Genomic DNA, 26,759 nt, shown 5'->3' on the forward strand with positions numbered 1-26,759 from the left:
ATCCCCCTTCCTTGATGAAGATGAAAGATGAAAAGAAATGTGAAAATTTGGGGTATGACCACTTTGGAGCTGAAGAAGAATAGCTCATGCAAGTTAAGGGTTAAAAGAAAGGAATGGATACTACAAATTCAACTTATTTGTTTATATTTATAATGAAAAATGAAATCAAAATTAAATCTTTAAAATTCAAACATTTTAAGCTTTAGATAAATGTTTAGCTTCATGATTCAATATTTTAAATTATGGCAGTAAGAGTTTTGGAACAGAACATTTCTGATATTAATTTATTAGTCAAATTTATATCTTCTATAGTCATTTTACAACACTAAATATATTGATAACATTTGTGTATTTACCTTTTTTTTGTATTTACCTTTCGAACAGCACATTTCAGTCATAATACTTTATCTTGGAACTATATCCTCATAGTTTTAAAGTGTACATAAAATGTTAATGTCAGCAGTGACTATCCCTATAAGCAAGTGATTAGAAATAACCCCACATGAGTAATGGGGGATCAAGTATGATTCATGAACTACTCATTCAACATTACTTGCAGATTTAAGCAAAATAAGGCACCTCCGTTTTTTCTTGAGTAGTTGTCATCATATTTAGTGAGATAAAGAATGTACATAGGTTATTTCAGTGTGTGTGTGTGTGTGTGTGTGTGTGTGTGTGTGTGTGTGTGTGTGTGTGTGTATGTGAGCAGGAGGGAGTGGGGATGGTATGTACACAGATTATCTCTAGGAGCCTTGAAATGTTGGAGATCATGATTTGGCTCTTGGTAGGGAGACAAAGGCTGAAAAGTTTTCTTGAACTCATGTCCTTGGGTTCTTTGTGATTTTTGCAAATTGTACCTATATTGTTTATTTAAAGTCATACTCTGAGAGTTATTTTGAGGATTGACAACAAGGGCATTCTTGACCACATTATCATAGAATCTCTAGTACTATAGTTGATAGATTAATATTATGTTCTAATATTCCTAAATAACTTATACTTGTAAACATTTAGACATTTTTTCAGTAAAACACATATAGACATATATATGTGTATGTATGTCTAGATATGTATTATATATGTGTGTGTTTTCCTTTATTTCAGAAATAATTCAGGGAGCCATTTAAAGTTCAAAGCAGTCTTTGAATTAGAACTGAAACAGAAGACTGCCAGTACATTGAAATGATTAAAAGATATGTGATCATGGACTTCCTGGAGCTCACAAGAATATGTGCTAAGTTTGACAATTTTAACTGTGATTGAAGTAAAAAAAAGATTATAACTGTATAGGCTGATATTCTTTTTCTTCTCTCTCACCAAAACAGAAAAGCCATGAATTTTCCCTTGAGACAGCAAAGCACACAATAACAAAATGAACTTATGCTTGGTAAAGGTTTCATCCTACAACCTTCACATGTGTTGTTTTGCAAAAGATTTGTCATATATTTTATTTTTTTCTGTTACAGATTTATTTTATTTATGTATAGGTGTGTGTGTGTGTGTGTGTGTGTGTGTGCCATGTGTGTGTCTGTGCCAGCAGAGTCCAGAAGAGGGCGCGGGATACCCTGGAGCTGGAGTCACAGCTGGTTATGAGGGGCCTAGTATGGGTCCTCTGGTAGAGTGGCACATGCTCCTAAGTGCTGGGCCATCTCTCCAACCTCCATTGCACTGCTGTCTACAGTGCAGCTTGTTGTTTCAACACTTCCCAGTTCTCTAACTGGTACTCTGCAGTTCCTGACTGTTCTCTTTATGTTGTGCTCAGAGACACATCATTCAGATGATTTTACAAGATAGGTCTGGTGCTGTAGGTATTTTCCATATGTCAATTTTCCAATACGATGGTAAATATGTCAATTGAATATTATACATTGGAATAAAACATGTGACAATAAAATTAGCTTTCAGTACTACTGATAATGATTATATTTACTAATATGATATTGTATCAACATGTCATCCTGAATCTTTTGCAATGCTAACTTGCTGTAAGCTTTTTATAATCATAAAATATGCCCAATGGTGCTGTAGTGTCATGAATGTATTAGAGTAACAAACAGCTCTCTCTTTAGACAAAAGTCCTACTCAATAGTGAGAACTTGTGCCTGCTGCAGAGCCAGCCACAGACTTGTGATGGGAGAGGTTATAAACTCTAGAGGGCAGTCTACCTACCATTGCCATTTTGTTAAACTGACAAAGCATTCAACTGTCTTCTAAATGCTTATCCTTATACTACAGATAAGTACATCACTCATCCTTTATCAAAGAAGCCTTATTTTGCAGAAAACAAAAGCCTTTAATGAGAATTAGATCTGTGGATTGTTCATCCTCAAATGGGACATCTATAATATAATACTTAAACCCAAGTCCCATGGAACAAAATGAAAAAAGGGATGGAAAGAGTAAGAGCCAAGAGAGCTGGGAAGACTGCCTTGAAATGTTTTCTGGACATAACAGGGATGTACCATGAACTCTAAACACTATTTTTGCCCGCATAAGACTTGCACAAGGTCGCACTACTCAACACGCTAACGTGGATGGGCAAAAGTTCACAAGTCCCTGTGCTCAGTAGAAGACTTACAGGCAGTTAATGCCTGCTGAGGTAAGGAAAGCCAGTTTCCTTCAGGGATGAGCTCACTGACAGATTGCCCACATCCTAGTTGTCATAAAAAACTCATAGACATACGGGGAACACAGACTATACTCATTAGGTCCATGGAGTGTGTGTATATATACATGTCTGTGTGTAAGTACATGTATACCATAATAACTATAGAAGTATTTTTTGCTGTGATGTACTTCCCAGGGAGAGCAGAACCAGTCTAAGTGTCCAGGAACTTAAAAAAAAAAACTGACCTCTGCAGGCTTTCTCTGACCAGAAGAATGGCTATCTGAGGTCTGCTTTCCTTTGTGCTTAGTAGCTCTTCCTCATATCTTTTAATTTGGGCTTCATAGATCTGATGATGCTACTAAATATGTACTTTAGTTTTCTGGGGATTTAATCCTCCTTGTTGCTTATGGGTAATTTTCAAGAAGAGAAATATCACTTTAAATTAGATATTTCTTTTATTTTGTGTGTCTATAGGTATAAGTATGTCTGGGTGCATTATGGGCAGTATACATACATGTATGTGCATATGAAGATGAAAGCTGTTCATTATTTAATATGTATTTACTTTAATTTTTGAGACAGGGTCTCACTATGATTCCGAAGCTCACCAATTCAACTGGAGTGGCTGGACAGCAAGACCAAGGGATGCTCCTGTCTCTGCTTTCATAGCACTGGAACTGCAGGTATGTGCTATAAAGATCAGGCTTTTTATGTGGGTGTTGGGGATCCAAACACAGGTCCTCATGATTATGCAACAAGCCTATATATTTCTTATGTTTTAAACTATAATTATTCAGACATAAGTTTATGGTGTATATTGATTGATCTGAACAACACAGTTTATTTATTCATGGGCATGGGTGTGATGGTAGCCACTAATAACTCTCTAGCATGTAAAGTTTCACATCTTACATCTAAGTACTTAATTCATTTCAGTTCATCTCTGTGTAAGATGAAAGGTGTACATAGTTTCATTCTCTGGCATGTGCACATCTAATTCACACTACACGATTTACGGAGAACCCCTTCCGCTCCCCGCAGTCTGTATTCTTGGTAAGCTGTCAAAAAATCAGCTACCTGTACCAGGTTTACAGGTGCAGCAGGTGACATCTTTAACTGCTCATCACCTCCAGGGCAGCTCACAACCATCTGTAATTCCAGTTCCGGGAGAGCCATCATCTGGCCTCTGTAGATGTACATCTACATATATACAGGCAAAACATTCATATGGATAAAATATCTTCTTAAAAGGAAGAATAAAAAGAAGTAGTATGTGAGGAAGCAGCTTTTGGCGCCCTTTAGGTACAGCTGCCACTGTACCAGGGAAGAACTGAGGGGTCGACATTGGTTCACACATTGGTCGGATTCCCTGTCCAATTTGCCATTTACCTGTTTAGCACCCTGATCTCGTTCGACCATTGTTAAGCTTTCCTGCCTTGTTAGCATTCTGATAGGAAGCTCCAATAAATCTACTTGGTACATCACTTCCTTTGTTCCTTTGGTTTCACAGCAGCTTAGCCTACATACGCACCACACTTGGCCAGAACACCAGTCTATACTGATTTCCTTCTTGTTTGTCCACCAGTTACTGAGAGAGGAATATTTAAATATCTGAGTCTAGTCATGGACTGGTCTATTTAAAAATTTTATTTTGGATACTGGTGAAAAGATAGGAAATCATGGCTGTGTGTTGTCTTGGGGTATAATAAACAGTACGAATTATTTTTTTAAAATGTGTTCTGATGTGTACTGTATATTCATCTTTGTTCTAGGAGCTTTCCGTATGATATTTCACAAGGATGTGCCATTTCATATTCCTGTGCTGAAATAAAAGCACCAGTACTTCAACTGGCTTTAAAAAAAATGTCGAATAATCTATAAATCCATATCAATTACACTTGACAATCTGGTTTCCATGCAAACCACTTATTTTATCTGGTCAAGGGATAGTTTGAAAGCTGGTTGACATGGTGACAAATTTCTATTATGTCATTGATGTACAGTTTAAAACAGAAGTGTAATGGGTAATACGATTTCAGATAATCTCATATTCTTTACCCATGAAAAATTCATAAATGCATTTGCATTAACCTAGTTCTCATTCTATTTTGTAATAATCATGTGGAAGAAACACATAATGCCTTGTGTCTTAGATTATATATCAATTCGATCATCACTGCTACAATGTTAACTCTGGGGAAACCCTTTTTCCGTGAAAAGAATATAACAGAACGAGAGAGAGAGGAGGGGGGGGGACCCAATCCAGTGTAGTCCTCCCCTTAGCTCATAGACAGGGATTTTGGGTGATCTAATATCAGACTGAATATGAAAAATGTACACAGGTTTAATTAATTGTCTTGTATATGACAATCTTGACAAGTGCAAGACAAGGTGAAGGGGAGCTATATGATATGATCCCCAAGATAGCTGCTTCTTGTTCTCAGAAGTCATTGAGAACCAGTAGGGGAAGGGGAGGACCCCGGAGCCCAATAAAGTAGTGAAGAGCAGTGTTCATTTAAGGAGCTTCCATCCTTAGGCATCTCTGACCTAGAAGGGATAAAACCACTGCTTTCTCACTGCTACTGCTGCTGCTTGGTCTTCTGTAGTTCCTGGTCATTCAAGTCTTTGTGCCAATGAACAAGCTTGGCAAATCTCTAGACAACCAGTGGCACAGCTGTTACAGAGGTAATAGCCAAACGTGACACTTTTTAGGCAAATCATAATAATTCCATGAAGGGTTGACAGAACAATCAGTAGTTGTCCATGGCTAGGAAAGTAAATTCTAGAGATATCACTAAGAGATATATAGAAGGTAGGTGTAGAAGGGGGTGAAGGATTGCTCCAATGAGTTTATTTATTCTGGCCACTGCAGCCTCAGTTACTACTCTCTAGCCGTCAAGACCATTTTTCTATCCTCCTTATATGAAGGACATCCCTTCCAAGAAAATCTTTATGACAGCCTAGCATGGAGACAAGGAAAACCACATGGCCTATTCTGATGCTAAAGTTCCTCAAATAATGTTATCCTGAAACAAGCAACATGCCTGATTATTATGTTTTGAGATAGCATGTTTTAAACACCTTTGACAGTGTGTATTTTTGTTTTGTTTTGTTTTTTAAGAAAGTCTCCATACATGCACACACATGACCCTGTAAAGCATTACCAAGCAGGAAAACACATGCTACACGCATGCTCTCACTCAAAGGTGGAATTCCAAAATCTTAAATTCATGGATTCTGAGAGCAAGTATAATGACGGGCACTAGAAACTAAGAAGGCGGGAGATGGGGATCTTGGGACTGGTTGGTAATACAATTAAGAGAGAATAAGCTCTGGGTTTTCATGGCTCAGTAGGGTAGCTATAATTAACCACAGTACGTTATACACAAAAGAGGATTTCAGTGTTCCCGCTCTAAAGAACGTTTGTTGACTTGATACAAGTAAAACTACCTCATCATGCTTCCTAAGGACACACAAATGCATCTAATTAGAATTTTTAAAATTAAAAAACAAGAGAGAGAAGCAGATTCTGTTTGTTACTTTTCTCACTGTTTGACAAAATACCTGATAAAAAGTAACGGAAGGAAGGATGGGTTTGTTTTGGTTCAGTCAGGCAGATGCCTTCTGCTATGGCAGGGATGCATGGGGGCAGGAGCGTGGATGGCTGGGCTTGCTGATACCCATGCCAGGAAGCAGAAAGGCAGGAACGCTGGTGCTCAGTCACTCCCGTCCTTTATCTTTTTATTCAGTTTTGGACCCAAGCCCATGGGATGAGGCTACCCACGATGGGCCTCCCGTTCTAATTTAAAGCAGTCCTCACAAACATGCCCAGACGTGCGTCTCCTAGGTGATTTTAAACCCCACGATATTGACAGAGAAGACCAACCGTCACAGTTCCACTCCTTGTCAACTTGACACCCAGATGATCACTTCAATTACTGCATTGCACCTGTTCCCCCTGCAGTCTCACGCTCCTGCGCAATGCTGTTACATCAGGCCCATCTCTAAAAGCCCTGACCTGCCACCTGTAGCACATATATCATTTCCCTGAGCTGCTCCCATGTGACCAGCTGTTTTAGGTTCCTGCACAACAGCTGGCAGGAAGACTTGGGAGTGCTGGGACTCAGTTCCTGTTTTCACTCCGTTCAGGACCTCAGACTGTGAAACTGCTGTGATGCTGCTCTATAAATTCAGACTGTGCCCCTCCTCTCTCCCTTTCCCCAACTTAAACGTACCTGAGAATGTCTTAATAAACATTCCCAGGGATGTGTACCTGTGATATGTCTAAATCCAATCAAGTTAACAACAAATATTAGTCATCACATGAATCTATAAGGAAAAAGGAAGTATTGTCATCTTTGCCCTTAGACCCTGCTATAGATTTTCTAAAGTTATATATTGAGGTAAAAAGAAAAGAGATATACTAACATGCTAATCCTGAGGAATAATAGCCAGAGATTGACTTTTTACATGTAAATTTATAAGTTCAAACTATATCGCAGTTGTGTGTAAGCAACAGGAGAGTGAATTATATGTCTTTAGTTGAAGAAAAACACTTGTTCATTCTCATACAATTAAACAAAATACATAAACATCTGTGAAAACAAAATTCTACATGAAATATCTCAAAATTGTGAATAAAAACCACAGGAAAGAAAAGCCTTCTGTGAAATCAAATCCCGCATTATATTTTATGACATTTTAGAGACATTGTTTCCTAAGTTAAGCATCTATTGGTGAGCATGGAATCCTTGAAGTTCAGTCTCGCAGTATGATGCTAACCTTGGACAAAGAATAGAACCTAAAAAATCCAAATGATATCCTGCTCTGCAGAGTGAAAGTCTTTGCTCACACAGATGTGTTAGCTTCTAGAGGCAGTATACCTAAGTCGGGTGTTTCATCCGTGCAATGGCCATAGACTTGAAACTGACGTTATCAGTGTTGTCATTCGTGTTCGTTTTGAATATCTAACAAGGAGTTCACTAAACGTCTGTGTAAATTTCTGATGAGGCCTAAAGGATGACACTTATAAAAATAACCCACAACCCAAATATGTTTCAAATACTGAATGACACGATTTTTAGTTTTTGGTTCAATTGTATTTCTTAATGATGCTTATTGATCAATGCCATTTGTAACTACAGCCACATACTTACAAAATGGATCTTGAAATAAATTGAATACACAATTTTGAGGGGCCAATCCCTCCTCCACACAGAATCCCAAGGGGAGCCCATTCAAGGCTGAGTACTCTCACTCTAAGCATACTGTCCAGCTGTGGGTCTTTGTATTGGTTACCATCTACAATAAGAAACTTCCTTAATGAGGGCTGAGCCATACATTCATCTTTGGGTATCTAAATATATAGTTAAGGTAGTAGTAGGTTTTCCCCTGGGCCTATTCCCTATCTGTTATCATGTTCTTGGCCTTCTTTTTTTAATAGCATTAGATATAGGTTCCATTTCCTGGAGTAGGCCTTAAATCCAATCAAAAGAAAGTGGCCGATTACTCCTTAATGTTGTGCCACCGTTGCTCTGGTTGTCCTATCTTAATGCTATCACTTGCAGCGTTTATAGCTGGATAAGACTGAAGGTTATTTTTCTTATCCAATAATGTGTTTAGTAGCACCTAGCACTATAAATGTTAATTAGTAGGGGTAAAGCTACCAGTTGAGTACTAGCTGTATTTGCCCATGGTATATGCTCTAGTATGTGGTGTTTTCAGCAATAGGGACTAACTGTCAGGTTATAAAGGGTAACAGGTAGCATTGGCAATGGCCTATAGTATTTGAGGCCTATAGAAACTTTCGGGCCAACAACTCAAAAAGATGCAACCAATTCCCTTGTACTGGGCACTTCACAATCTTGGGGTGTTAGCCGCTCCCTCATTTATATGGTCCTTGGGTTTTTATCACTACATGTTCTGTTAACTTCAGCATCATCTATTATCATTTCTTGGGAAGTCAAACATGTCATTTTGACAATTTGCCTTTCTTTTCTTTGTATCTTCCTGTTTCTGCCTTTTCCCACTTGGCTCTCAACCCAACCTGTGTTCAAGATTCTCAGATACCAGTCTCAGACTCTCCTTGGTGTTTCTTCTTTTTCCTAGTTGTTTAAAAATGATAAACATTTGAAAATCCTTCAGAGACTGAAATGACCCTAACAGAGAAAGCGAAGTGTGATGGAATCTATGTATCATGACTACCGTTGTTCACCAGGGCTGAAATGAACTTCGCCATTTGTAAACGGGGCTCTTCAGTCATTATGATCCCTGTAATCCCCGTAACACTGTTGCACACTGCAGTTTCTTCATCTTAGTGAAAAATATGAAAATAAACTCTCCAATTAATTTTAATGATGATTAATAGCAGCAGTTAGGATGTTTTGGCTGAAGTACAGAGAATTGAATCTCAAACTAGGTTAAAATAATGATGTTTATCCTAAATAAAAGTAAGGCACTGGCAAGGCAACCGTGAGGATTATAGCAAGATGACTTCGTGACTGATTCAGGGCTTGTCATTCTTCAGCTCAGCATCATTTTAAAGTGAGGTGGGCTGACTTCCTCAAGGTGTCGCTTGAGGCCTGAAGTTTCTGGATTGCTGGGAAACGTCCTAAGAATATCACCATATTGTCTGCATCTCTTTTTCAAAATGAAAGAGTCTGTTTTCAAGGCACCTCTTACAGGTTATTTTCTTAGACCTTATTGATCACCACTTGTTTTAGCTTTCTTCTTTGTTGCTGTATTAAAACACTGACCAAAAACTGGCTTAGAGGAAGAAAGGGTTTGTTTCATCTTACATTTCCAAGTGACAGTCTGGCACTGAGAGACATTGGGATAGGAACTCTTGGAGGCAGTAACTAAGACAGAGGCCATGGAAGAATGCTGCTTATGGACTTGCTCCTCATGGTTTGCTCAGCGTGCTTGATTCTCCAGGACACAACCATTCTAGGGTGGCACAAATCCACATCAATCATTAATCAAGAAAATTTCCCACAGACATGCCCACAGGCCAATCTGATGGAGGCATTTATCAATTGAGTTTCCCTCAGGTGACTCTATCTTGTATCAAGTTGACAAAAACTAAGCAGCACACTGCCGAAGAATTTCATTACCAAGCCCTTCACTGACAAGAAGAGTGACTTACCAACATCTGTTCTATTAAAATTATTAAAGAAAATGACTAGGGGTGACTTGAATATGAGATCAGCATATGATTTTTTTAAAAACACCACCACAGTTCATAACATAAATCAATGTGCCGTTGATGGCTATTTTTGATATTACAAAATCTATAGAAAACAAAATTGGTAATGTATAACTATTACTTACAATGTAACACATATTTCTAAACGCTAATACACCTACAGAGCAAGGCATGAATCACTTGAATAAAAACATATTCAGGAGCTTGGCCCCAAGTTACCACAGGTTTAGAAAATTAGAGTGATTCAATTTCCTCTGAACTCATCTCCCTTCTTGTTTCTTTTAACCGCAGCTCTACGTTTCTATCAGTAAAACGGATGCATAAGCAAAGCTGCTCTCAGCACAGGGAGGTTTCCATTTAAGATTGTTAGGGAGAAGGATACATTATGAACAATATTGATTTTTTTTAACCTCAGTCAAGTGACAGGAAAGCGTAACCTAGATTCATCTTCTCTTCACATTCCTCATAAATCTCTGATGTGCCAATATTCAATATTCGAATGCTTTGCACACATTAGCAATATTGTAAAATCATACTGTATTGTGACAAGATGCTAAATTTATTTCAGAGCCAGTCCATTTTATCACTATATGCACTATGAATAATAAAGTAGTTATTGATTCTAATGACAGATTATTATAACATTAATAAGTTAGCTGAAGCAAGACCTTATTTCAGTTGAAATTGGAGAGTTCCTAGAGAAAAAGAAAGGGGGTCCTAGTTAGATTTTCTTTGTGTTATAATGATGTTGTTCATCATAGTTATGTGGCCTCCTATGTGTGTGAAGAATATTGATTTGGAACGACAAGGCTGTGCTCTGTCATCTCTAGCGTAGGCCTAGCTGTTTAATTTTTTTTTTACTTTTATTTGTGTGTAAGTGTATATGTCTGTGCGTGTATATATCATGCACGTGGAGGCAAAGAGACAGTACCCCTGGAGCTGGAGTTACAGGCAATTGTGAGCCACTGGATTTTGCTTCTGTACCTGGACGTGGATTTTTCTGCAAGAACAACAAGTGTTCTTAACTTGTGAGCCATCTCTCCAGCCTTTGTCTTCTTAAATATTTAAGCTTTAGTAAATAGAAATAGGGCAAAGTTTGAAAATTCAAATCCATAAATAATTATGTAAACTCCTCTTCACCTCTGACAAGACCCTTCTTGGTATATGCTCAACATATGACCCAGATATGCCACCTCTTGATATATACTCATCATGGGACCCAGATATGTCACTTGTTGGTATATACTCAAAGGACTAGATAGGCATCCTACTACAGAAGTACTTGATAGGCCATGTTCATTTTCACTCTATTCACAATAACTCAGAAATGGAAACAACCTAAATGTCCATCAGTTGAGGAATGGATAATGAAATTGTTTACATACATTCAATGCAATTTTATTCAGGGAGATCTAATTTTAGCCTTTTGAGAATTCTACACACTGTTCTTGTTTCATTAAAAAGTTTCTTTAGGCTAATTTGATTTATAAGTAATATGTATTTATAAATAATGTTTATACATTTCTTTTTAAATAATATAATTTATTGTTTAAAAATCATGAAATTTGTAAGTAAATGGATGGAACTAGGAAATAATGCACATAGTGCGATAAACCAGACCCAGAAAGAGAAATGTCACATGTTCTCTCTTATTTGTGGAGAGCTCTGAAATGTTAGATTTGAGCATAGAACTGTAGAAGCCAGGGGAGTAGAAATGGATGAGGGGTGGGGGTGAGAGAAGGACTCCCTAAAAAGGGGATAATAAGACACAGGTGCTATGAACGAGAAAAGGCAAAAACAGGGCGAAGGGGGCTTGAGTAATAGAGAGGGAAGGGAAGAAGAGACAAGTAACAGTAAAGATGCCTGAAAAAGACATAGGGAAATGTTATTTTATAAATTTATATACGTCACATATGTGTATACACTTTTAATGGAGTTGGGCCACATGAGATCGTAATGACCTCCTACTCTCAAAGAGCCATATACTACATATGAAACCCCTTAGCCCAGGCCAGGGAAACCTCCTTGTGAATGGATGGAGAGGTGAGTCCACTAGGCTTTCAAAATAATAGAGAATATTACAATTATCTTTCCCAGAGTTAGAAGGTATCCCTATTGCTGGAGGCACCACACACTTTGGACAAAGGACTCAGAGGAATCACGCTTTTACTGACCTGGAAGACACTCCCCTGAGGGATAGATCTCATAGTACAAGAAAGCGCTGTGCAAGCTGACAAGGGAGAAAATATCAACAGTCCTGCTTAGCTGTAAATCCTACAAACCACAACAGTGACTAGCCTGGCAAGATATCCCCAAGGATACTATAGTGGCACGTGGGGGTAACCAACTGCTGCTAATTTGACTTAAGTCACATTCAATATGAGATACTCATGCTTATGACTTGTAAACCATGGCTGGAGAGATCATAGAACCTAAAGTAGAACCTATTACCATTCAGTATAGCTCCGAACTGTATTCTCAGTATTCATCCTTACACCACAGATAAATGGAGCACTTAACTTCTTCCAGGAGCTTCATGGAAGAAAGAGTGAAAGTATTATTATAAGAGTCAGAGGAACAGGGTCTGCCAAGTGGGACGGGGATATAATAACCATAAAAATCTCTGCATCTGTATAGTGTCCAAACCAGTTGACGTAACAACACGGATGGGGAAGATTTAAAAGGCCACACTCCTAAATGAAGAGCTACAGAAATCAATGGCTGCTAAAGGAGAAAGAATCAGTTTTCTCCAGAGGTAAGCAAGGGTAAGAACCATGATAGGTTATTGTATTAGTTATTTTTCTGTTGCATAGGAAAAGGCAACTTAAAGAAGAATGAGTTTATTTTGAGAGAGAGAGAGAGAGAGAGAGAGAGAGAGAGAGAGAGAGAGAGAGAGAGAGAGAGAGAGTGAGAAATGACAGGGGAGGTATGGCAGCAGACAGCCTGAAAGATCAGGAAGCTGAAAGATCACTTTTCTATCTCTACACAGGAAGTAGAGACATCCAACTACAAGAGGAACAACAGAGTAAGCCTCAAAGGCACCCCCAGTGAGAAACCTCCTCCAGTAATGCAAAGCCTCCAAAAGATTCCATAACCTCCTCAGACAGCATTACCAATAGGGGACCAAATGTACAAACACATGAGCCTATTGGAGGAAGTTTTGCATTTAGATCACCATGGTTTTTCAATCACAAGTGGTCAGGCATAGAAACACGTGCATATGAGAAATATTAAAACAGGTTGTAATAATAATTATAGAAGAAGAGGTCATGAATTACAGAGACAATAAGGAGACATGAGAAGAATTGGATGGGAGAGATGTAAGGATGTAAATACAGCATATGCATGCATAAAATTCTCAAAAATATTTAAATTTACCTGGAGGCACTCAGAGGAAGGACAGCAGGTTACCAAGAAGAGACTTGATACCCTATGAGCATATACAGGGGGAGGTAATCCCCCTCAGGAACAGTCATAGGGGAGGGGAATAAAGGGGAAATGGGAGGGAGGGAAGAATGGGAGGATACAAGGGATGGGATAACCACTGAGATGTAACAAGAATAAATTAGTAAAGAAAAAAAAAAAGAAACAAAAAATGAGATTAAGAGAACATTTCAATTAGGAAGCCACAATAGCACTTTAAAAAATATATATATAGTATTTTTAAAAATTCTCTGATAAATTAATACATGTATGTAATGTATTGAGATCCTATCCAGCACTATTCCTCCCTGTAATTCTTCTCAGCCCTAGCCCATCCCATAATACCTATTTTTCCAGAGAACATATTTTATCCTTTGAATTCAGTAATATATGTGTATTTTATAGAAGTATATGTTGAAATGTCTTGTTGAAAATATGAAATTATTTAAAAAAACATTTTTTATCTTTTTATAATATTATGAAAAACTTAGAGATGCCACAATGCCAGGGACATTATGCCAAACCAGGGACTTGGCATGTAAAAGTTATGCTTTGTTCATGGTTAAACATACCACAGCTGTGTAGATTGATGAGGATATGGGACACATTCTCTATGTAATCCTGTTGAAATGAGTAGAAATTGGTGTAACCTAATTAAATGGTAAATGATAACAGTTACAGATACTTCCCTGTCAGAGGAGAAATGTTCAGTTTCAATTTCCATACAAATAGTGTCCATAAACTACGTTTCTGAGATTCTACAAGTACAGTTTTATTATATAAACTTGACACAAGTACATAGATTTATTGAACCTATGTTTATGAGGACAATACCACTGAAAAACAATCCAAATGTCTGTCATCAGAGGACCACAGAGTAGAATACACACAGAGAAGATACCATGTAATCATTTCAGAGTGAAATAAATTGAAGCATCAACCCCTATTGCTTTGTGTCCATATGGGTTTGCCTGCCTGAAAATACAGTGGTTTACAAAACACTTTTGAGTATTCTGTGCAGTAATAAGAACAAAGGTAAAATGTAAACAGATGAAAAATATTATGTAATATGGAGGAAAATATATGGACTTATATCTGTTATATGTCTGTAAACATATAAAACACTGGTGGCATTAGTTAATTGTTGAGGTCAGGAATGAGTAGCAGGGGAATACTGTGAGCCCCTTTGTAGTATCAGGACATTTCTTTATCAGTATATTGATATTACTAACAAATATTTTTAAAGTATTTTTAAAATATTCAAGGATCATTATTTTTCTTTGTATCTTTTGTGAACACTTCCAATTTGGGCTTCCTTGGTTGTATTTTGTGGTGGTTAAAGTAGGGATAAATAATTTTACATTTGAGACTCATTGGAGATCAATTTAAAAGTATTTACCCCAACCTATACATGTTCCAAAGAGAAGTAATGCTGGGGAAAAAAATCCATCTTGATATAACATAATGTATTTCCCCTTTCTGTAGAAGCATGTAGAAACAATGTAAAATGGCCTTACACTTATTGCTCTGATAATAACGGAAATGGATGCTTTTTAAACCATGAAACAGTCTTTGCACTGCTCTGAAATAGCCAATTAGCTTACATTCCATTTTGGCTTAAGTGATTTGATAAAACACAGCATCACTTCATCCATCCTTAGTCATGAACCCTTGCTCTCTAAAGGTTAATGTTCCATCCTACTTCATGAATTGGATAGTTTAGTCTGTTTATGTGTTAAAGCAAAATATACATTTTAAATTGCACTTTATTTAGTTCTCATTTATATAAGAAGCAATGAGAACAAGGATGTTATGAAAATAGAGTGTTGTAATAAATAGTTTCATTAAGGGATTATTTTGCCCTTTCTCCTTCAAATGATAAGACAGTAGTCTGTGAAAGAAAATTATAGTTATAAAATTCAGCGTTTTGTTTCCATTACTTTATTCCTAATGATCAGCAAAACTTAATATGCAGTATTTTTAAACTCTTAGCCCAAGCTTTCTAATCCATAGAGCACTGCAGTGAAGACTTAGCAAGAACATTAATTTCTTTTCCTGCATGCTGTGATAATGGAATCCTTGGGTGATTTCAGAAGCTATCCCTTGGCTTTGTATCTTTTTTCAGTGTGGGCTGGAGTTTCCCTCTTGAGGTTAGAATGACTGTGTTTCAGAAAGTGGAAGTAATGAAGTTACAGAGATTGCCTGCACATGACCTTCATCTCCAAAGCCACTGTCTTGTTAAACCTGTGGTGTTCTCATGGAGATTGGACAAGTGCCCAAGGACATAGGTGCTAGGCAGGAGTGCTCGACCCATGACAACTAGCTCAGTGTGGCCACTGTCATCTCATTAGAGCTATGAACATTTTGGCTACATGGTGGTTAGTACAATAGTACCAGATCCTGCCCTGTCATCCCAGAGACTGGAGTTGACTTTATATTCTTTCATCTGCTAATCATTTACTTATATGACATCATGGAATAAGCAAGCCAGCTGCAGGTCCACCTGGTCTAGCCTCCTTTCAGAATACCAATAGTTTATCTGGAAGACTAATACCTTTTTGTTACATTTAAAAATATTTAGTTGAGCCTTGAACTCACTGGCACAGGAAAAGACTCTGAACAGAACACCTTAGCACAGGCACTAAGATCAACAATTAATAAATAGGATCTCATTAAACTAAAAGCCTGCTGCAAGGCAAGGGATACCATCATTCAGACAAGCAGCAACCTACAGAAAGGGAAAAGATGTTTCCCATGTACACAGGTGATAAAAGGCTAAGATCCAAATTATATAAAGAACTCAAAATCCTGGATATAAAGAAAACAAATAACCTACTTATAAAATGGTACAGTTCCAAAAGGAGAATCTTCAAAAAGAAGAAACCCAAATGGCTAAGAAACACTTAAAGAATGTTAATGTCCTTCAGCCACCAGGGAAATGCAAATCAAAACCACTTTGAGATTTCACCTTACCCTCATCAGAATGGCTAAAATCAATAAACAAATACAACTCACACTGGAAAGAATGTGGAATAGAGGGAACATTCCTCTATTGCTGGTGGGAGTGCAGACTTTTACAACCAAAATGGAAATCAGTGTGCTGGTTCCTCCAAAAGATGGGAATCAATCTGCCTCAAGACCCATCTATATCACTCTTGGGCATCTAGCCAAAGGAAGCCTCATCCTACTATAGAGATACTTGTTCAACCATGCTCACTGCTGCTCTACTTATAATAGCCAGAAATTGGAAGCAACCTAGATGTATCTCAACAGAAGAATGGATAAAGTAAATATGGTACTTTTACACAATGGAATATAATTCAGCCATTAAAAAAATGAAATCATGAAAATTTCAGGTAAATGGATGGAACTAGAAGAAAGCCATCCTGAGTGAGGTAACCTAGAATTAGAAAGACAAATATGATATACATTTGCTTATATGCGGATATTAGTACTAATCCAATGATAAGCAAGCTACCATCCATAGAACCACAGAAGTTAAGTATAGATTAAGGGACTGGGCAGTGGTGGATAGATCTCCATAGGAAGGGGAAATAGATTATAGTTGTGGATGGATGAGGGACTAGAATGGGAAGATCAAGTGAGGAAGCGGGGGAGATAAGAGGAAAAAAAGAGGGAACACAGGGAGAGAGTACTAAAATTAAGGGCCATTTGAAGAGTGGTATGGAAACCTATTATAGTAGAAGTCTCCTAAAATATATACATGTATAAGAGTGATCTAAATGAAATCATCAAATAACGTGGGAGGCTAAACCCCAGCTGGACATCTCTTGTCACCAAATGAAACTTACAATACCATGATTTGGTTACATCTAATTGAGTTGTTGGCCAAAGAGTCCCATGTAAACCCTCAAACAACATAAGCTGCTGCCCAGGCTATAGCTTGCTCTCCACAAACTGAGGGCAAGTCCCTGTTGCTGAAAACACCACCTACACAACTCATTGAACGTGGAGAAATCAATTGAGTGCATCCCAAGACCTTCACAGCTATAGGCTGATTTTCCTGATACAGGATGGTACTCTGATGTTACCAAAGGCAAAACATAAACCTCAGCATATCTACCAAGCATTTGGTCTACCCTGGTCTTATGCCTTCGAAATATGCTAGTGCAATGGTGGCACAGTGCCTGTGGGAATAGCCAACCAATATCTGATTTGACTTAACGCCCACTCCACAAAATAGAACCCATAGTTGACACTGATTGGATGAACAAGAACATGAAACTAGACAGCCCAGGGACATGGGGGAAAACCAAATACTACTGTTCAACTAAAGGAACATAGCAAAAAAGTGACATCCTGCTATATTCATAGATGGTTGCTCTGCTCAGCCATCACCAGAGAAGTTTCCTCCTGTAGTATGGGGGAACAAATGGGCCACACAATGTGCAGAGAGTGAAGTCTCAGGGAATCTCGTGGAAGAAGGCAGGGTAATATCACTGGCAAGCTGTGGCATTGAGCATAACATAGCTGGTGCTGAAACCACCTCCTAGTCTGCCTCAGTGCATTGCAAAGCGTTTTCGAGGGCTTTGCAATCTGTGTGATTGAAAAGAAAGGTCTCCACTGGTCATAGGCAGCCATACCTGAGTCTAACTGTGAGAACAAGACTCCTGTTCCTTCTCTATCAGAAGAAACTTCTAAACAGAGTAAAGCTCTGCCTTTGAGAGGTGGAATCTGCCCAGACTGAATTAACTGACCTCAAAGGCAGATGACAGGAAGCTAAAGGTGGCAGATGGAGCGGGGAGCTCTTTACATTGACTTTTGCAGTCACAAGCACTCAGGGCACTTCTTGTTCAGCACTGTTCTCTTCTGCTTATGACTCATTTCGTTCATATGTAGAACAACAAATATTAAACTCTGCTGGGCCTGATGATACAGGCCTGTTATCCCAACATGGTGGAAAGCTGAGGCTGGAAGATGGCAAGTTCTAAGCTACTTTGCCTCAAATAAAATAGGCACATCTGTGAGAGATTATCTTGATACAATTATGGCCATACCTGTGAGGAACTTTTTTGATTGAGTTATTAAGGTTGAAGCATCCCACCCTAAATGGCAAGCCACATCATTCCATGTGTTTGGATCCTCAACAGCACAGAAAGGGGTCCATGGCGGAGATAAGCATTCATTTCTCTTTTTTTTTAATACTCTGGATGCCACGTGACTGGCTGCTTCAGGCTCCCACTGCTTCAGGCTCTTGACTTCCTGGCCGTGCTTGCCTGTACCCTTGAGTTGTGAGCCAAAAGAAATGTTTTTGGTTTTGATTTGCTTTCGTGGGGTATTTGGTAGTTCTATAGATATACAATGTGTTGTGGTTATATTTACCCTCAGTACACTCTGCTACCCACCCCTCCTTTGCCTCTGAACCTCTTCCTCTTTACAACTAGTCCCAGATAGCTATAGCATTAGAGAAAATGATACACTCTTCTATGGCAACCATTAAAAGTCAATAGCTCCTCAGGAGAGGATGGGGCCTGATAGGCACCTCATCTGTTCATGATTCAATGGTGAAGGGCTCAATTCTGTGTGAGTAGCCACATGTGCTATGTTGATAATTACAATGGCCACATTGGAGCTGGATGCCAGTGTTTGATAGTACTCCTCCCAAACCTCCAGCTCTAACAATCTGTCTCCTCTTCTGTGATGTTCTTTGATCCTGAGGTGGGGTGATGCTGGCAATATCGATGTTCCACTTAGGAGTGCACACTGAATAGTCACATAGTCTCAGCACTTTGACAGTTTCTGTGCCTCTGTATTAGGTATTGCCCTCTGCAAAAATGAGCTTTGCTGCGCTAACTGAAGGTGTCACTAGTCTGTAGGTATACACATATTTTATTTTATCATGCTGAAAGGAGAAGTAACTAAGGCATGACTTTAGCTCAGTGGTAGAGATCCTGTCCATCATGCAGGAGGCCCTAGTCTCAGCTGCCAGTACTGGGGGAACACAAAGAAAAGAAACAACTCTTTATGAAGAAGCTAGACACAGTATACTCAAAATACAATTTTATACCCTTCCCTCCCATTCTTCTAATTCACTTTACGGAATTCTGAAGGAGGCTAGCTAAAGATTAGTGTGATGTTCTGGCCTTAAAATAGGAAGAATCATTTCATTATTAAAGAGACAAGTGAAAGAGAAGGAGCCTTGCACTTGGAATGACTTCAGCAGATGAAGAACAAGTTAAACAATTACCTTTTGAAAGTCAGAAAAAGCTAGATTCAGTGGTGCATGCCTGTCATCCCAGACCTCCAGGAGGAAGAGGCAGGTGGATTTCTGTGATTACAAGACCACCTGGTCTTGAAAGCAAGTCCAGGACAGCCAAGGCTACACAGAGAAACCATATCTTGAAGAAAAAGCAAGCAGGCAAGCAAGCAAGCAAGCAAACAAACAAACAAACAAAAAACCAGAAAGTCAGAGTAAAATAGAAAATCTTGGTCTTTCTTTCTACCCTCAACCAAGTTGGGTAGATTCCCATGTTTCCAAATGCTCAGACTAGAGCATGCATCTTTCATGCAGGTCAGTTTTGTAGGCCAGAGCATGGGGAAGTAAACGGTGGAAAGAGGAGCTGGGGGAGCAAACAGGTTAAGGCAGAGCCCTGGGCCGTGACCCAGGAAGAGGAAGACATGGAATTTGAACCCAGGAGTTAGTTATTTTGTCCTAAGTTTTTAGAATCAGGAGTGGTTGTCCTGCTGTAGACAGTGTATTCTTTCCCCAGTGTAATACGTACTTGATATCTGCACATGACCCCAACTTTAATGCTGTTGGCTCTAATTCCACATCTAATTAAATCTTAAAAGTACAATAAACAATCTGGTGGGGGGGACCTTGGACTGTAAAGTGAGCAGTTACAGGAGAAAATAGTCATGTGTTAAGGCTGATGGATATAAACTGTTTTATATGTGCTGCAGATAAAATGACACTTTGTGTATACATTATATTTAATTCCATTTGTATGGTCTTTAAAAACAAGCAAGAATCATACTAGTTCTGGAGGATTGTATGGCAGGGGTATGAGGGGAAATGTTTCACATTCTGAGCTGTAGACTACATGTGTATAAATTTACTAAATGATGCACTTTACTTCATGTTTCTATATTATACTCCAGAAAAAAAAAAAAAAAGAAAAAGAAAAGTACTCTATGTCTCAAACTGGCCAATTCACATAAACTACATCATTAAAGAATTTCATCTTATGTTGGAGGACAATGCTTTCTGTCCCCCTTTTCTGTTCCCCTTTAAGGATCAAGGAAGACAGAACAATGGGAACCTGAAAGGATTGAAAAGGAAGGCTTTGAACTAACCTGGATGAAACACAAAACAATAAGACAAGGCAAAAACCCTCATACTGAGGCTGGACAACCCTATAGGCAGAAAAGAGTCCTAAGAGCAAATAAAAGACTCAGAGACACACTTGTTCCTACTATTATGAGTGGATATGGGGGAGAGGGGAGGTAGGAGGAGTGAAGGGAGGGGAAACTGTGGTCAGGGTGTGTTGTATGAGAGAAGAATCCATTTTCCATAAAAATTTAAAAATAGAAACAAAACAAAACAAAAAGCAAACAAAAGAGGAAATGAAGGCTTTGATACTATAGTTTAAGATGATCAAAAAAATGAATTCAGTGGGTGAGACATCTCCCCAGTTGGTGAAGAGAAGAAAATTTATCAATATTCTTTTTCCCTGTCCTGTAAGAGTACTTGAGTTTCAGAGTTTAAAGATGTCAGGAAAGCAACACAGTGGTCTTTTCTTTGCATTCATGTTCCTATTAAATCCTTACACTTTCAAGGAGGGCATCTGTCAGAAGTGGAGATAAAAGAGGGTGTGATTCAGAAAATAGGGTCAGAAGCATGTACAAGGAGATCTTTTGGTGATTCCCAAAGGTATGAGTGTGACTTTCTCCCCAGTATGAAGAACATGAAATATCAGTTGAGAAGCAGGTAATATCAGTGGCAATTGAAGGGACAAGGTCAACATGGGCAGTAACATCAGAAAGCATTTCAGAAGCAACACTGAAGGACAACTCCAATCCAGGACCCAAAACCACAGGTTAAGACCTTCTAGAACCGCAATTCTCAATCTGTGGGTCACAACCCCCTTGGGGAATCAAATGACCTTTTCATGGGTGTTGTATATTAAATATACTGCATATCAGATATTTACATTATGGTCCATAACAGTAGTAAAATTACAGTTATGAGGTAGCAACAAAATAATATTATGGTTGGCGTCCACCACAACCTCAGGAACTGTATTAAAGGGTTATAGCATTTAGGAAGATTGAAAACCACAGCTCTAGAATATGCAGCAGAAATTAAGTGTGGTTGTTTGAACCATGGAAAATTTAGAAAGAAGGCATTCCTCTTTGAATTTTTACATGTAATGATAGATACCTGGAGGTTGGGGTACCATTGAAGGCCAGAGAAAGTGCAGATGCCTGCAGTAGATTCTTTGTCTTTACTATAGGGAAGGGCAGTGATATTCATTGCACACAAGTTATTTCCTTTCTGACATTCAAGCCTCTTTTGTCCTAATTGATAGTATGAAGAGATTAAGGCCTACATCATAACAAAGTTTTTTTTTTTGTGGTGGAAGTCACTTATTAAAACATCATCATGACTGATGTCCTCTCAGATAGCCACCATCTCTTTCTTTGAATAGTTTTCCATTTTGGAAAATTTGAATTACTTGTGGTCTCCTCTGAACATCCCAGTGTTTATCTTCTCTCTCTCTCCAATTTTGTTTTTTACAAGATATAGCACTGTAGCATTGGATCTCCTAGAGAGCTAATTATGTGAAGCACACTAACCTTGAACTCCTTAATGTTCCTTTCCCATAATCACAGTCTTGATCATCTATCCTTCAGTAAATGTCTATTTCACCATCAAGACTTTTAGTTTGCCAGTCTGATGAATGATTCATCTTCTTTAGCTGTTTGGTTAAGCTGTCTCTCTCCAGAGGGGATCAGCTTTCTGTGTCATCTGGGCTGCTGTCTTTCTGCATCTCTTCCTTCCTTGAGTCATGCCTTTCATGTGGAATCTCCTTTTAGTCAGATCTCATCTTTATCGATTTTGGGGGAACACATAGTCTTTCAGCACCTATAGAAACATAGGCAAAACATAACATAACAAATTCTCCAACATAACAAATTCTCTCACTTCCATTCTGTCATTAAAACATCTTTAAAGTATACAGATTGATCTAATTCAGCAGTTTTTTTCTGCAATCCAGTGTCTTTGAGCTAAGCTTATTCCCCCTTTCTGTTTATCAAAGTACAATTAGGTCTTTATGAAGCCACACATAAACACTTAGGCACTCACCTTCCATGCCTATCTCCACACCAGCAAGCTAAGCTTCTTACCTATTTAAACACAGAAACAATCAAGCCATAGTATATAAAATGTTAATATACAGTGTCTCCAATACGTAATTTAGCTTTCTTTAGTTGATCTGTGGATTGCTGAGTGGAAATGCTTGGCTCATGTCATTTTGTTGCCAGGATATGAACTAACCTCCTTGGGGAGTTTCCTGTCAGTAAGGGGTCCCTCAAATATATCTTGCTGACCTGCATTCATTAGTCCAATTCCTACCTTTACCACACCTTATACAACTCGCAAGGCTGGGGTCTTCTAGAGAACTCTCTAGGAATACCTTGTCTACAATCCCTTTTCAAATAAGCTCATCTTCTACAGTCAAAATAATGAACATTTTGGTATCTAGGATTATTGCCATTGTTTGTCCAATTACATAGTCATTAGCATTAATATTAGTAGGGGTTCTAATCAATTCATCCATGGGTGCTGATTGAGCTTTTAAAGGTCTAAAACCTTTTTTATACTCTGCATTTGCATTTAAAAAAGTAATGTTTCAATTAGTACCTGTTTTGTGTCTGGACCTCAAATTGCCCTGCTAATAGGAGATGTTAATCTATGTAAGGAGTCAGTAAAAGCCTCTCTGGGGCTTTGTATAATGTATTTGCTGTGTCTTTGTGAATGATATAGACCATTTTTCTTGCTTGTCCACCTTATCCCAGGCTCATAAGCTACAAAAGTACACTATATAAAAATAAAGTCATCAAATAGCATCTTCTGTCTTAAATCAGAAAACTTAATTTCACCTAATAATCTATTTTCCATGATATTAATGCCTTTGGGCCTATTAAAATTTCCATAATTGCAGCTTCTTCTTACTACCATGTTGCCCATTGCAACTGAAAACCAGTTTCCAGGACAGCTGCTGCTAAATCTTTATAAGCTTGGAGGATAATCCTGTTTTGGGTAGCTCAGACATTTAACATAGTTGAGTATTCCATAAGTTACTATTGATTCTTTAAAATGTTTAAGATCTTGTATTCTAGCAGCAATCCAGACTAGTTGTTCATTTTTTGAATTTTTGCCATTTTCTGGGTATTTGGGAAAGCCAGTGGGGATGATTTCCTTTTCTCAATTTCATGAAAAGGTAATGCTGTAGGTTCAATGGGATGTCTATCTTGAGCCTTAATTTAATTAAGCATGTCTTCTTTTGTCTCTTGTCTCTCAAGCATTTTTATTATTATAGTTCACTTTTCTAGATGTACAGCTATTTTTCAACCTTTTTGAGAGGAAATATGTAAAGGCTACAGTTGAAAATATGGAGGGGTTTACTGAGGTGGTCACAGTTGCAATAGCTACTATAATATCTTTTTCGGGTAATGTTTCTATCCCTTCAACACCTACTCTTGTTCTTAAGGGATCTGAAATGGACTTTCCTATTTTTAATGAAGTAAATGACTGTCTAATTATTAAAATTGTCTTTTGGAGTGTCTTAGTGCAATAGGCTCTCTCAGGGGGCTCCTGTATCATTTCTTGCTGCTTTTATTTCTATGATTCACTCTCTGAGTGGCTCCTGTGTCATTCCTTGTTCTGGCCTTGAGGTTTCTGTGGCTCCAGAGTCTTTTGAGTCTTTCTGAGCATTCATCTGAACTCAGAGAACTGATAGTTTTCAGACAAACCCAGGTGAATTTCTCCTCTGTGGCTTTCTGTCAGGTGTCTTTTATCCTTTGCTACATTTCTATCAGATGTCCTCTGCTTTCTGCAATGTTGATGGGCTTTTACTTTCTCCAATCACATTAGGTTTTTCTTCCTATCATATTTGTCACTAGATGTAAATGTTTTTATTTCCTCAGATGATGGGTGAAATGAGAGCTGTACCCCAGCATTATGAGTACATGTCTTGGGCTAAGCCCAGAATGTTTCTATTTAAATATCTCTGGCCTAGGCATGGAAGCTTCTAGCCTTCATACAATTTAATTTTGTGCAGATCCAGACCTTGAAGGCTTCAGCTTTTAGCCTCCCTTTGTTAACCTATGCGTAGAATGTTTTAGCCTTCGAGACTTATTGCTGAAAAAGTTCACACTTTCTAGTTTTTTTTTTTTTTTTTGCTGAACTCCATCTGGCTGATTCAATTCAACTGTTCTAGCTCAAAACTCCTCTCCATGTTGACTGATTCAAACTGGCTTCCCTCTGCTTCTCACTGAATTGCTCTGCTTTGAAAATTTTCCTCTGATCTTCATGAACTGAAATATATAGACTCAACTCGGCTTAATGGAACTGCACAGAACTGTACTGTACTCCTGAACTCTACTGTTTTTGAACTTCTCTCATTTCTCTCTCTCTCTCTCTCTCTCTCTCTCTCTCTCTCTCTCTCTCTCTCCTGTTCTTAAGTAGCTTCTCTTTCTTGTCTGTTGTCATGAGACTCGGGGGTAGCCTATGTCTGACTCATTCTATCAAATCTTTCTCTGATTCAGCTCTTCATCTGCCTCTCAATTCAAAATCATTGTTTAGGATTAAATGTATATACTAAATTCCAGCCAGAAGGAATAAAGTTGTGTATTTCAACAAGAGGAATTAAAATGTGTAGTAAGTGTGTGCCTGTATTCCAGCTGGATCACACAGACCTAGGTCTTTGGATGTGATCCATTGCTTCAACTGCCTCTGATGACCTGCACTGAACTGCATGAACTCACAAACTCAAGTGCCACAAACTTCTGAACAAACTCAATGCCATTGCACTGATTTCCAACTAACTCACTGAACTGATTTGAACTGACATCAACTGAACTGCCACTGATCTACCTCTCAAATGACTGCTTAACTCAACTCCATTATACTGTCTTCTCTACTGAACTCTCTACTGTACTCTACTGTATTGTCTTCTCTACTCTCTCTACTGTACCCTACTCATGTCTACTGTATTACTCTCAAGTAGCTTCTCTTTCCTGTCTCTTCTCCTGAGAGTTGGGTATAATTGATCTCTGACTCATTCTGTCAAATTTTTCTCTGACTCATCACTTTGTCTGCCCCTCAATTATATGTCATTTTCAAACATGGGTGTTTCCTTCTACAAACTAACTTTACCATCATTGTTTGTGATTAAAGGTTTGTACTATGGGTGTCTGTATAGATAGGATGGATTGTTTTATCTACTTGGGGGGAAAAAGGTGGATTATTGTATCTCTGTTTAGACTAATAAAGCAACATGTCTCAAATATTTCACATTGTTATCGGTTTTTGTATGATGATACAAATTTAAGGTTATATTTTACTACAATATACTATATTTATGTTTCATAGGTATTGTACATACACAACTCATATAAGATGTATTATAAATTTCCAGTCCTATTAAAACTACTATTGTAAACTGTTCAGGATATTTAAGAAATTCAAGGTAATAGTTACTAAACTGTACTTTTAGTCATGTTAAGTACTTGTTTAGTTAATTACAGAAATAAACTTTATATGATTTCAAAGTCAAGAAGATAGTAAATAGCTAAAACCAGCCAGTGTTTGGCCATTTAGATCTACTGAGATAGATAGATAGATAGACAGACAGACAGATAGATAGATAGGTAGTCTTCAAAGACTTTAGAGATCTACAGACTATGACACTTATGATGGTGTAATATTAAAAGGTTTTTCTGATAAAAGAAAAACACATTAGTTCCTGGAAGCATCCCAGTCTACTTCAAGGAAGATGATGGGCAACAAAGAATCTCCACATGGAACTTGATTCATATGTGGCAAAGCTAGCCACTGGGCAAAAAACCTTACCTTATCTTGATTGCTGACAGCTAGCTGTCCAAATGGAAGACAAGCAGGATATTATAAAGTTAGCTGTCCAGTTTTGCTGAAACAAGATAGGCCGGTCTTTCAAAATTCCTGCTTCACAGACTATTCTGTCAGATATTCTGGGCCTGTTGGCTAAAGATGGGGTGCTCCAATGATATAGAACCTTGGGTTACTGTCCAGGCAGTCATCAGTTTCTGACATTTCTATTGTTTTGGAATCAGTTTGCTCTGCACTTCCTGTTTACTTGGGTAAAATTTATCCTTCTCAAGTCTGTGAGTTGAAGAAGAGATAGTTATAGTCTTACAGTTTTCCTCATTAAATATTAAAAACATAAAAGCTTAAATTGTTTAGGATCTGAGAAAGTGTTTTAGGGCCAAAAAGATGTTTTTAGGTTGATAAATGCA

At 38.1% G+C, this 26,759-nt stretch overlaps 1 long non-coding RNA gene across 2 annotated transcripts in view; it reads left to right on the forward strand.

Annotated features, from left to right (window-relative positions):
• The window catches only part of LOC311595942, a 97,518-nt gene that overhangs the window by 36,437 nt on the left and 34,322 nt on the right, over positions 1–26,759 (forward strand). For both annotated transcript variants that reach the window (XR_014778628.1, XR_014778629.1), the window contains exon 2: positions 3,187–3,291. This is a non-coding gene — a long non-coding RNA (uncharacterized lncRNA). The remainder of the gene's footprint in view (positions 1–3,186; positions 3,292–26,759) is intronic.

Source organism: Acomys minous (assembly GCF_964271855.1).
Source record: "Acomys minous genome assembly, chromosome: 4".
Taxonomy (NCBI): domain Eukaryota; kingdom Metazoa; phylum Chordata; class Mammalia; order Rodentia; family Muridae; genus Acomys; species Acomys minous.